The 12,641-nt window shown below is 41.2% G+C and overlaps 1 long non-coding RNA gene across 1 annotated transcript; it reads right to left on the bottom strand.

The window, feature by feature from the left end:
- Positions 1–581: 581 nt before the first annotated feature.
- Positions 582–11,283, bottom strand: LOC114059554. Its single transcript, XR_003571692.1, has 3 exons — positions 11,191–11,283; positions 4,143–4,233; positions 582–592 (listed from the first exon to the last, which is right to left on the bottom strand). It is a non-coding gene; the product is annotated as an uncharacterized LOC114059554 (long non-coding RNA).
- Positions 11,284–12,641: the final 1,358 nt, after the last annotated feature.

The raw sequence follows: 12,641 nt of genomic DNA on the forward strand, positions 1-12,641 counted from the left end.
TTGCAATGTTTTACAACAGATGGAGCATCTTCCTTGTCTAATTCTTGAACTTGACTAAAATATGGATTAACTTGCAACAAGAGAAAGTAAAGTGTTTTCAGAATTACTAAAATGATAACATGCTTAAGACCACAGTATCTACCCATTCTACTGAAAGAAAATTTTGCTCCAAAAGAATACAGAAATTATAAAGCAAGTTTTTTCATTTATCAGAACCACTAGAACTCCTGTCTAAATCTAAAAATTACTTATATGATACTACATCTATGTTGAAGTAGAAAGTTATCAGATAAAGTTGGGAAGATCATAATCATGTCCATAATCACAATACTTTCAAAATGTTTATGTTAACTTTCAAATGAGTACTTAAACCTATTTCCTTCAGTGGGGAGAAAGGGAAATTTAAAAAACATTTCTTTAAATTGCTCTTCATGTCAACTAGGAAGTGGACAAAAAAAAAAAAATCAAGAAAATATATGACCTGAAGGCTTAAAAAACCCCAAACAAACAACCTCAATAAAACCCTCAAAACAAACCAAAAAAACCCCCAAACAACAACCCCATAGGACACTGATAGGAAACAAAAAGCAAGCTTTTAAAATTTATTGGATTAAAGAAAAGGTGTAAATTCTTTTGAAGTACTTGCATATTACTAAAATTTGTAAGAACTGCACAAATTAAAAAACAAATATTGCTGATTTCTTGCTTTGAGTAGATTATCTTGGTAGTATCTTTTGATAAAAAGCACTAATTTTTTCATAATAGTGCTGTAAAAATTTAGAATAATAACAAAACAACCGTTTTCAGAAAGAAAAAAAAACCTGCCCCAAACAAAGTCAGAAAAAAATTTACCATGAATATCCCTTTGTTTGAAATAAATTCAAAATTAACAAAGCTAGAAACATTGTTTTATTCAAACACACTACTCAATGAGCAGTAGCATCTTCATACATGCCCTTTTTCATGTTAGTATGCAAACAGCAGTCTAAACCAAGGTAGATACACAAGCCCTCAATACAGTAGTTGAACGTTCAAGAACTCTGATTACATTTCTCATCCCCCCACCCAAAGCTTAAATGTACTAGTCTACATAAATTTCTACTTAGGTTTTTGTTGAAATTTAAATAAAAAAAAAAAAAAGGAGGGGGGGAATACCTTGCTTAATTATATGTTTGCATTTGAGGAAAAAAAGCATTTAAATATTCCAGTTAGCATATTTTAACTATTTTCCCTAAAGAATTTGCATATAATTTGCTTTTCTTTTCCTTGCCTTGCAAGCCCACGTTATCAAGAGACAATGAAAAATGATGTGTAAGTGTGCCAGTCTTAAATTCTTCTTATAATACATGTTTCATTAAATGCCTGATGTAATAATAAAAGTTAAAGTCTATTTAAATCTAATAGTATACAAAACTTGATTTTAAAATGTTAGGGTTATATTTAGTTTAAACTAACAAAATCCAGAAAATTCAGTTGCTTAGGATTTCAAAACTTAAAACAGTCATGCCTAAGATATCACAGGGTTTCAAACAATCGTTGATTTTACATCTGTTGTAATAACTAGGTATGGGTTGCATTTATAGCTACATATCTCCTCCAGGAAAATTATTTAAGTTGCCTTTGAAAAGCAAGAGAAGTACTTCAGCAAAGCAGAAATGAGTTGTCAAAGTAATCTGCAGTTTCTTTTGGATGAGCAGTAAGCATGCATTGTCAGCTTTCAAATTATGATTCAGTCAACAAGGTTTGTAGAGCCTCAAGTGTTTTACCTACACCAGAACAGTAAAAGTGGCCACACGAAGTTCCACGTCTGAAGCACTTCAACAGAGAAGCACTTCAACATTTCTGTTTTTCAACTTCATTACAATTTTTAATTGTAATGAAGTTGTAAATTGCAAAACAATTTACAAAGTCAAGCACAGAATTTGCAATAGCCACATCAGCAATTTTTAAGGGGCAAGCAGTGCAGCCCGTATTTCAGGCTGAACTTCCAACCAAATCAATGGCAGTTTTGCTAAATAAGAACTGTAATAGCACAGGGTAAGAGTAGAAGAATAAAAGAAAACACACCCCATCATCTTTCTTGAAAGTTTCACCTACTCTTTGGGTCAAAGAACAGTCATGCTGACTACCAAGTACAAAACAGCTCTAGGAAAAAAAAAAAATATTTTGGGCTAAATTTCAGAACAAGAGTGTTCTAGAGCAAATTAACATTTAAAAAGTGGATTCTAATGATAACTGACAACTGCAGCAGTCTTACAAGATATTTGACCTCATAAAGGAGTAATTACTATATTACTGAAAAACATTTTGCACCTTATAAAAATCATTTAGACTTGTCCAAAGTTCAAAATACTTTAATATATATTAGATTTACTAAAGGAAATAAAGTGTGCATCTAATGAGAATATGATTCTGCAAATCCTTATTAATGGTAGTGAGTCATTAGGACTACTTGTGTATTTTAAAGTTTGAAGGATTAGGCCCTAAATTTAAAATCCCTTTGATTTACAGTTGTGAACCAGAAACCACCTCTTTGGTTAAATAAGAATCTATGAGAAATACTCTGAACTTGTGTCAGACCAAGGAACTCATTTTCCTAAGAGAACCACGAGAAAAATAGAGGCGAAAAAAAAAAACAACCAACAGAAATGCAGTACATTCAGAGCAGTTTCTGGACAGATTGAAATATTTATTTTATTTGGGAGCACATTAGGCATGTTACCTAAACACAGTTACAGCACTAATAAAAGTACTTTCACTGTGTTTAATCACATAAAGAAAGGATTAGAAAATAGAGAATTACTTAATCATAAACTTCAAAGCTTATAGAAAATCTTGTTTCACTTCCTATACTTTCTATATTCAAAATTTTATTACTCAACTGATAATTTTCTGTAGGTGGTCTTAACTACCCCAAAAGTCATGGTATTTTATTCAGAATATGTCTGCCTCCAATACTTCTATAACAGGACATGTATTACTGGTAAATGGCAGCAATTCTTCAGCTCTACTAGCCCTTAGTTACAACAGTGAGGAAATATGTAATTTACACCTCACTGGATTTGCTTGGTAGAAATTCGCAGTTACTGGGATAATCTGAAATTTTGCTTTTTTTAAAAAAAAACTTTTATGGTACAAGTACTTCCTACAAAAAATGTGAAGACAAACAGAATTGAATAAGGGTAAAAACTGAATTTGAGCTGAAAGTTGGAATTGCTAAAGTCACAACATGTTCATAGAATTTGTTGTACTAGAATATATTCTGCTGAAGATAGAGTCTTACAGTTTTTACTACTCCATTTCGTATTTAAACAAATTTACTCAATCCAAGACCAGTTACTATTTTAATTTCAGTTGTCTGTGTAAATGGTTAGTTAAGATTACTTGTATATGAGCAGATAGGTTATGATTACTCTGAATGGATTTCTCAGTTTCAGCCAAATTAGTATTTTTAGTGCAAAGCAGGACTTGTAATATGAGTGTAGCATAGTCCGTATTAATTACTTTGATATGTTCACTGTTTTACTATATAACATCTGTTTACTGACAAATAGATTAAATAAATAAAATTTCTAACTATTCTGGTACAGGTGGAGAGCCCTGAAGACCACTTTTTTTTCCTCTTTTCTGCCTCTTTGCTTGTCAAGTAGCTAGCTTATTAACACTTTTAAAAACAAACTTTACACACTACATGGAAATGCACTCAACTACCTTTCTATTCTATTCTTTAACACATCCTCCCAACAAAAAAACAAAGTTATTGAAAAATAATTTTTTTAATTTCATCCATACTTTGTTTTTGGATTAGCAACATTTTAGTTGGAGTAACTCCCAAGACATGAATATGAGAACAGTACTATATGGAGAATTTATATAACTCAAATGGATCAAGGCTGTTGCAAACTCAGCTTTTTATACTTTTGGCCACTTCATTTCCTTTTGAGCACAGCTTGTGTAAATACTTAGTCTTTTATAATCTTACAGGAGGAGTGTAAAGAAGAATTATTTTAACAAATAATAAATTCTTGAACAAACTCAGCAGAACTGGCCTATTTTGAATAATCTGAATAAGTTATATTAGTATACACATTTTTTAAAATATAGAACATATGAAATAAGAGAAATGTTAATATAATATATACCAAGCTCATGCTCCATCAACCTTCCATAGAGTTTTTCAGTCACAGGAGTAAGCCGTTCTCCAAAATCAGCTCTCTATTGAAAGGTCAAAACCTGCAATAAAAATGTCATGTATTATAACATATTTCCAACACCCAGAGTTTCATGGTTGATCCCCAAACATAGACGTAGGTCATCAGCTTGACCCTCGCATTGTCTATGTTACAGGAAATCCTAATTTTAAAAATACTTTTTTTTTTTTAAACCAAACTGACTTGATTAGGAACACCTGTGATATGCCTCTTTATTATCAGAAGCCTCTTGAAACAAATCAGATTAGCATGTTTCTGCTTTCATTCTTCCCGCAGCATTTTAAGATGAAAGTAAGATGAAGAAGGGGAAAAAAAAAAAGGGGGGGGGGAGTAAGGGGTGGTGTTCTCCCTTCCTACCCACTACCAATCTCTCCCTCCACCCTCAAACAAGCAAAGAAGTTTTTAAGTAAGTAAGCTACTTAATGGATGTGTGATTATTGCTGTCATATTTCCTAAAATATGCTATTGACTGTTAAGTATTTAAATTCTTGTGTTTCTCTTTAAGGAGTTCTAATTTTTTTTGCTCTTCAAGCTAGTAGCATTATTGCCTTTATGACAATGTAGCCTACAAATATTAGCTACTTTAAAAAAAATACTGGAAGAATTACTGTCATATAATACACTCTGAGACACTAAATAAAAAAAATAATAATAAAAAAAGTAACCACAATCAGGTAAGAACAAAGTATAACTTCATAGAGGCAGTAACTATAGCCAAATAGCTACTGGAGGAAACATCCCATTCAGATAGCCAAAATCTTAAATATATTTTGACTTTATTTGGACTTTTTTACTGTAGGTACTATGACAAGATGCATCATAGGCCTAATAAATGAGTAGCTGATGCCTGGGTCAAGTCACCTGCTTACAAATATTTCCATAAATCTGTTCTTTACTCTTTAAGAGTATTCCAGAAAATACTAAACCCCCCCTTATAGTTATGGAACTATAATAAGCACCCTGCTTTAACAAGACAAAAGTGTTTGTCTGTATTTTCATGTATTCCACACATTATCTATTTTACCTTTAAAAAAAAAAGTTTCTGTTCTTAAACCAAAACCACAAAAGTTGTGGTCCCCCCTGCGCTTAAACTGAGATTTAACATACTTGAAGATAATATTGAAACTGGACTTACAAAAGGTATTTAAAACGAAAATACAAGCCTAAGCCATTCGATGTGTAATTATCTTCTTCTGAAACCAAATCTTCAAGTGAATTTCAGTTCATGCTAAATAAAATAATTAGTTGTAACCAGATTCAATGTTAAGAAGTTTATTAATAATCTATTTACTGTGGATTCACTCATTGCAGTGTCTGAAAACAAACTAAATAGTCACAGGACGGGGGGGGGGCCTATTTCTAACAGTGGTTTCCTTTAGACATTAATAACGATCACTGAAAGTCACTCCTATCTTTCAGTTTTGTGCAATATAACAATATCACCTTCAGTTTTAGAACACATCTTGGGAAACTTTTAACAAAATAAAATCTAAATGTTCATAAATTACATTTTCTACTGCTGTGTGCATGTGGTAGTGTGCGTGTATGTGGGGTCATCCTTATACACTAGTAACTGTTCACTACCAAGATATGGAAAAGTGTTTAGAATTACATAAATTTAAAAAGATTAGTATTCTCTGTAAAGAGAACTTTTTTTTGTTTTAATGATATGCTAAAAATATTATTAGATGCAAATATTAGAGTAAAAAATTGCCCAACTTTAAGTGTTAGCTGCACTAGAGTTCCAGTCTGTTACCCTCCTCTAATATTCCTGCAAACCTTCTGGATTTCTCATACAGCATACAAAGCTAAGATCAAAACTCTTTCTCAATTGTGCTACTATCAACTGTCCAGTAAATAGATCCCAAAGCTTCTTCATTAGAAGGAGTGTTTTAAAAACTTACAATAAAGGGTTAAAAAAAAAAATCACTACAGACATTGCCTTATATCCTATGGGCAGAAATTTTTATACCTACTTTAACAATTTCTGAAATTGTCCAGTATCCACAATGAAAATATTTTTCAATAAAGATTTCTTTTGAAACCTCAAATAGAAAGGGGACATGAGATAGAATGGAGAGGTGTAGCCATAAATTTCCAGTAACCTCTTTTTAGGTAGTGAAAATGTTGCTTTGCAATTTTTTTTTTTGTGTATGTGCATTATTGACAGAAGTTATGTAGAATTTTCAGGTTACTGATGTATGAATATATAACAAGCTACTTAAGTTGGGGGCATATCAATTTTTTTCTATCTTTAAAATACTTTACTAGTTCTATTAAAAAATAGATGGCTGTGAGAGGAGTCACAGGGGACTATGTACAACAATAATTTGGGCAGCTTGTTTAAAAAAACCCCAACAAACAAAAAACAACAAACTTTCCCGATAATAGAAAACATTATAATTTTTTGAGATCAGGTTCCAGTGTTAGATACTAAGTGTTTAGAACTTGCAATAACATGTTGGTATTTAAAAAAAAAAAAAAAATCTGTGGAGAACACTTACTGATGTACATAAAGTTATTTTTAGTTTTAAAAACTTTCTGATAAAAATGTTTTTCTGTTTGTACACAAAAGCCTGCAATTTAATTCCCTATTTCTTTCATAGACAACCAAAACTAGTCCAAGATGCGCTCTACCTTTGACAGTTTGTAATTAATGTAAATTACTGGAACGACTTGCAACAGGCCTTTGGGTGTGGGTGGATGACTGCATCTACAAAACAGAATACCTGCAGCACATTCGTAGAACACAATGATAAGCTTCTTGGTTCTCCCTTACATATTCAGTAGTTAATTGCTTCCCAATGAAAATAACAAAACCCAGTAAGGTCCTATAAAAGAAATACTAACTGTTATGTGGCTACTTTTTCTGTAAAGAAAGGTCATGTGCTTGTACATGTGCAAAAGTGTGACAAAAAAGCGTAGATACACCTGTTAGGATGGCTTTTGACATTCAAGATGGATGAGATGTGCACCTTCATACAGTGTTCACAGGCAAGGTGTACAGAGCCAGGTAGTCTGTATGCAGTTCCAGTTGTACTTCACTAAGAATGTGACTTATTAGTCATAAAAATAATTAAAGAATTAAAGACTCCAATTTTTTTTTCCTTCTATGACATTACATTTAAGATGGAATAGTAAGATGTTCAGAATTTCAGAAGCTAAGGATAAAAAAAAAAAAAACCCAAAAAAACCCCAAACACCAAACAACGAGCCAAACAGAAAAAGAACTCCATGATACCTTGGTATCGTATATATAGTCTCCCTTTAAAATGTCATTACATTAAGCTTCCTATAAAATACTAACCTAACACATTAAAAAGTCACATAGGTACACAGTCACACTTTCAAATCACTGTTATTTCTGAAAATTAAAAAAAAATCTCAAGAGTTATTCCAAGTTTCAGTAGATTTATATCTATAAAATGAAAGAAACTTTCTTGGAAACTTTCATTACAACTTAGAGGGAGGTAAAAAAAAAAAAACAAAAAACCAAACCCCAACCAACCGAAGCTTATTTGGATGTTTTTCTAAGAATCAAGATAGTTGAAAAGAAACAAAGAAAAAAAATTAATACACACACTATGCTATGTGGTGTATCTAAGCAAGGTTTTATTAAGCATAAAACTTCAACTTTCACTGATCATTATAACTATATAGGTTTAGATCTTTAAGTTCAATTGATATTTCCTCTAAATGTAAGTTTTCCAGGGCCAAGTAATCCCAGTTAATGTTTGACATTTTAACTAAGGTAAAAAATGCAGGCAGCTCTACAAGGGTCTATTTAAGCTACATGATTTTTTTCCCCCAAAATATTTCAAAATAAGGAGTACATCAAATATAAAAAAGGAAAACCTACTTAACATACACTATATATTGATATTAGATTGCTCACTGCTTTCATTTTAGCCACACCCACCTTTATGTAATTGTAAAATATGGGAATGGTGCAGCTGAGAAATAAAAATGCTTAAAATAACAGTTGTTTCACGTAGTCAAATATGTGCTAAGCAGAGATTTTAAGTAAGATGAAAAATAGATATAAATTGCATTCTATTGAACATGACTATCGAATAGTGGGGAAAAATGCATATGCACCTGTATAATACTGAATTATAGGGGTTTTTTTCCAAATTAGCTATGAGTCAGGACAGTTATTTCATTGAAAGTGAAAGTCAGTGTTTGTGAGTGCACTTCCACAGCTGAATAGTGTAAATCTCTTCAAATCCTGGTATTTCAAAGCATACAGAGCTACAATGAAACAGCCCTGTGCACATTCCCATACTGACTGCAAAAAACGTTTCTGAAAACACTCTGAAAGTAATCATGCAAATCTAAAGAAATCAGTGCTAAATCTCAATAAGATCTTACTAGTATCGCAATTTCAAGGATTAAGCTGAATTTTCTATCAAGGCACAAAGGTATGAATTGTGGAGACAAAATAAGAAGCTATTCCCAGGAAAAAATGACTGAAAAAGTATAATTTGTGTACTGGGTTAAAAGAATCCAGGGAAACTAAGGATTCGAGGCAGAAAAACCTCCTTCAACTATTGCATTTCTGCATCACACAGAAAATACCTTGAATCACAATCTAGTTGCCATGCTGGAAACGCTAAGTTTTTGCATTTCTCTTTAAGACTACACGCTCTCAGCCATGTACACAGAAATCTTTTGTACAGCACTTCTGCACCCCAACTCTTCTCTACGTCCCTCCTACGTCCCTCGGTTAACTCGTTATTTTCGGTGGCCAGGGTGCAAAGCGCAAGGCGGCCGCTTCTGGCTTTGAACGCCGCGGAGGGATGCGCGGGGGGGTGTAACGGGGGGACGGAGGGGGGCAGTGGGAGGGGGGAAAGAGGAGCGGGGAAAGGCTGTGACCCGGTCCAACCTCCCAGCCCCGCGTCCCCGCAGGCAACCAGGGGGGGCAGCAGCCGGTCCAGCCTCCGCTGAACGGGCGCCTTAACGGGGGGCCCGATGCTGCGTTAACTGCGCATCCTGAGCGCCCGCCGGCTCGACGGCAGCCCCGGGCGCCCGCCGCTCACACGGCATCGGGAAAAATATCCATACGCCTTCCTTTCCCCGGACAAAATAATAATAATAATAAAAAAAAATAATAATTAAAAAAAAAAAAAAAAAAAAAAAAAAAAAAAAAAAAAAAAAAAAAAAAAAAAAAAAAAAAAAAAAAAAAAAAAAAAAAAAAAAAAAAAAAAAAAAAAAAAAAAAAAAAAAAAAAAAAAAGGTCAGGCGGCCGAAAGTGAAGAGGGAAGTAGGAAGAGGAATAAAAAGTAACGCTTAGAAATTGTGGCTGTGAAGGAGCCCGCTGGCTTGGCAGCGCTCGAGCTTCCTCCCTGCCCCACTGCACGGTGCTGTCCTCGCCGGCGCTCCCGCCACAAAAAGATGCCTTGTGAGCCTGTGTGCGCAACTCCGAAACGCGAGCACCCACGCCAAACCCGGCCCCGAGGGGGTTAAACGACGTCGTGGAGGAAAAGGCACTGTGTCACATATTATGTGTGTATGTGTGTGTGTGCGCGGCGGGGGAATCGCCCAGCGCACAAGCTGCGAGAGATCTCGGCGCCTATCACAATGAGCACGATCGCGTTCATACAGCTACGAGAGACCGAGAGCTGCTGGCCACCGAGAAATGACATAGAAACAGCCACCAAAAAATAGCTAAGCCAATGACAAATAGCGACCCGGGTGACAGAGACAGAGAATTTTGTAGGCGGAGAAGAGGAGGTGAATGGCCAGCTCTGATCACAGTATTAGGCTGGGCTATCTATGGGGAGGGTATTTACTCGTTTTTGGGGTGTGTGGGAGGACAGGAAAAACACCTAGAAATAGCCGGCACGATTCACATGGTCTCGGATTATGTTTCCCCCCCTCTAGAGCAAGAAGGAAACTCGCGTTTTAACGCTAAGAGGGGGGAAAATAGCCCTGTGCAATAGCACTTTGGTCCTTCGTTAATACCAAAGGGACAGAGGCGATAAATATGACAGCATGTGGCAGCACGACCCAGGTTCCTGCAAAAGGCGGTTCCGTATCGCGACATGGGAAATTAAGCGCTTGAGTGGGAGGTGAAGAAAGCGCTTAAACGGAGAAGTTAATCTGCTAACATGGAGAGGAAACAAACGGAGAAAAAAAATCCCGAAGGTTGTCCTCTTATTTTTTTTTGGGGGGGAAGGGGGTGGAGGGGGTGGCGGGGAGAGAAGGGACGGGGAAGAGAAAGAGCGAAGGGGCATTAATCCAGCTTACGAAAACACGGGGAGAGAGGAAGAAGGAGGCGGGGGGCGGGGGGGGGGGGGGGGGGGGGGGGGGGGGGGGGGGGGGGGGGGGGGGGGGGGGGGGGGGGGGGGGGCGGCGGGCGAGAAAGGGAGATGTGCATGTAAGTGGGGAAGTCATCCTGGCTGCTGCTGCTGAAGAGCAAGGAAGCAGAAGCCTCCGTGTCCCGAGCGCTGCCCCGAAATTTCCACGGCGGAGAGGCGGGGGGAGAAGGCGGGAGGGAAGGATCCACTGGGGAGGGGTGCTGGGGAGCGGGGGTGGGGGTAGATGAGGGGAAGCCTGTCCTGTCATGTCCCGGGAGCGCGGGGCAGGGGCACCCTCCGGAGCTCGGGCTGTCCCGCGGCTCCCGGGCCCCCCCGCCCGCCTCAGCGCCTCCGTCTCCGGGCCGGGCCGGGTGCGAGCGGAGCTCCCGGGATCCCCGCCCGGGCGCGGTGCCGCCCCGCGGGGTGAGCGGGGTTACCTGCCGGAGGAGACGGCCGCTCCCGCCCGCTGCTGGGGCTGAGGGAAGCGAGTGACAGATCCGCCCAGAACCTGCCGCCACTCCGGGAGCCTCTCGCCTGCTGCCCACTGGGCTCCTGAGGTGACTTTTCCCGGCGGCGGGGCGCAGGTTGCCCCCGTTTTCCGAAGACGCGCTTCCCCCTCCCGCCCGCCCGCCCGCCCAGCTCCCTCTGCCCCAGCCGCGCCCGCTCCCTCCGGCTCTTACCGCCTGTGCCGGCGGCGGCGGCACCCGCTCCGAAGCGCGGCGGCGAGGGTGTAAGCGGGGGTAACGCAGGGTAGAGGTGGGCGAGTTTGTCGGGGCGGGCGGGCGGCCCCCGCGCCCCGCGCCTCCCCCGCGGCGGCGGCGGCAGCGATGCGATCGGGCATCACTCGAAAATGGCGCCGAAAGAGCGGAGGGCTCTTCATTCAAATTCGTTAGCGCCAGCCCCGCCGCCCCGGGGCATGCCGGGAACGGGGGGGGGCGCGAGGGGGCTGAGGCGGCAGCGCCGCACGGACACGGCGCTCGCTGTCAATGCCGCCCCTCCCCCCCGCCCCCCCCCCGCGCCCGACGCCCGCCCGCGCGCGCTCCACGCCCTCCCCGCGCGGCGCGCGCTCCCGACCCAACCGCCGCTAATGGGGAAAGGGGGGGGGGGGGGGGAGAGGGAAGGAGGGAGGGAGGGAGGGAGAAAGAGGGAGAGAGAAATGTCACCCGTAGCCCGGGCCCGCGGGGGAGAGGTGGCGCGTTAGAGATGTGTGTGGGAGAGCGAGAGAGAGAGAGGGAGAAAGAGAGAGAGAGAGAGAGAGAGAGGGGGAGCGAGACCTCCGCCGGCCCCGCGAACTTGTCAAGGTAAAGGCGCCGGTGGGGATACGGGGGGTGGTGGATAGCGGGGTGGGGGGGAGACGACAGCGGGTTTGGGGAAGGTAGAGAAAGGGTTTTGGGAAGGTAGGGGAAGGAAGCCCGGCGGGGGAGGGGGATGTGCGCCAAGAGGACCTGAGGAAAATATGAACAGCGCCTCTCCCACGTTGTCCCCCCCCCTAGCCCCCCCCCCCCCCCCCCCCCCCCCCCCCCCCCCCCCCCCCCCCCCCCCCCTTGTCCCCCCCGTCTCCCCCCATCGCCGCGCACCCCGCTGCAGCCGGAGGAGGGTTGGAAGCGCTCGGCGCTTGTCCGCAGCGCGCGGGCCCGATCCCGATCCCGCCTGGCAGCCGCCGCTCCCCATCCCCCCTCCCGCCGCCGCACCGGCTGCGCGGCGGCAGCGCCCCGGGGCAGCCCCCCCGGCCGCCCCCAGCCCGGGCTTACCAACAGCCCCCGAACGGCGGAGCGGGGCTGTGTGGGCGCATCGCAGGGCTCAGCGGGCCCCGAGTGCCCTACACTGGTCATTTGAAATTAAAAAAAAACAAACCCAAACCCAAAACAACCAAGAACCAAAAAACACAAAAAGAAAAAAAAACCCTACACAAAAAAAAAAAAAAAAAAAAAAAAAAAAAAAAAAAAGAAAAGCAGTGTCTCAGAGGAACTTGACGGAGCGAGATTCAACTCGGGCAAGCGCTCCCGCCTCGGCTGCGCACGGAGCGCTCGGGGAAAACGTGAACTTTCATTTTCACGCCGCATCCTCCCCCACGCTCCCCTCCGGCCCGAGCTGTGACTGAGCGTAAGGTACCTGATGGCCGGGTTAGTGG

This window comes from Empidonax traillii, unplaced genomic scaffold (genome assembly GCF_003031625.1).
Source record: "Empidonax traillii isolate 1590-97213 ecotype Southwest subspecies unplaced genomic scaffold, ASM303162v1 scaffold232:size1090087, whole genome shotgun sequence".
Lineage (NCBI taxonomy): Eukaryota > Metazoa > Chordata > Aves > Passeriformes > Tyrannidae > Empidonax > Empidonax traillii.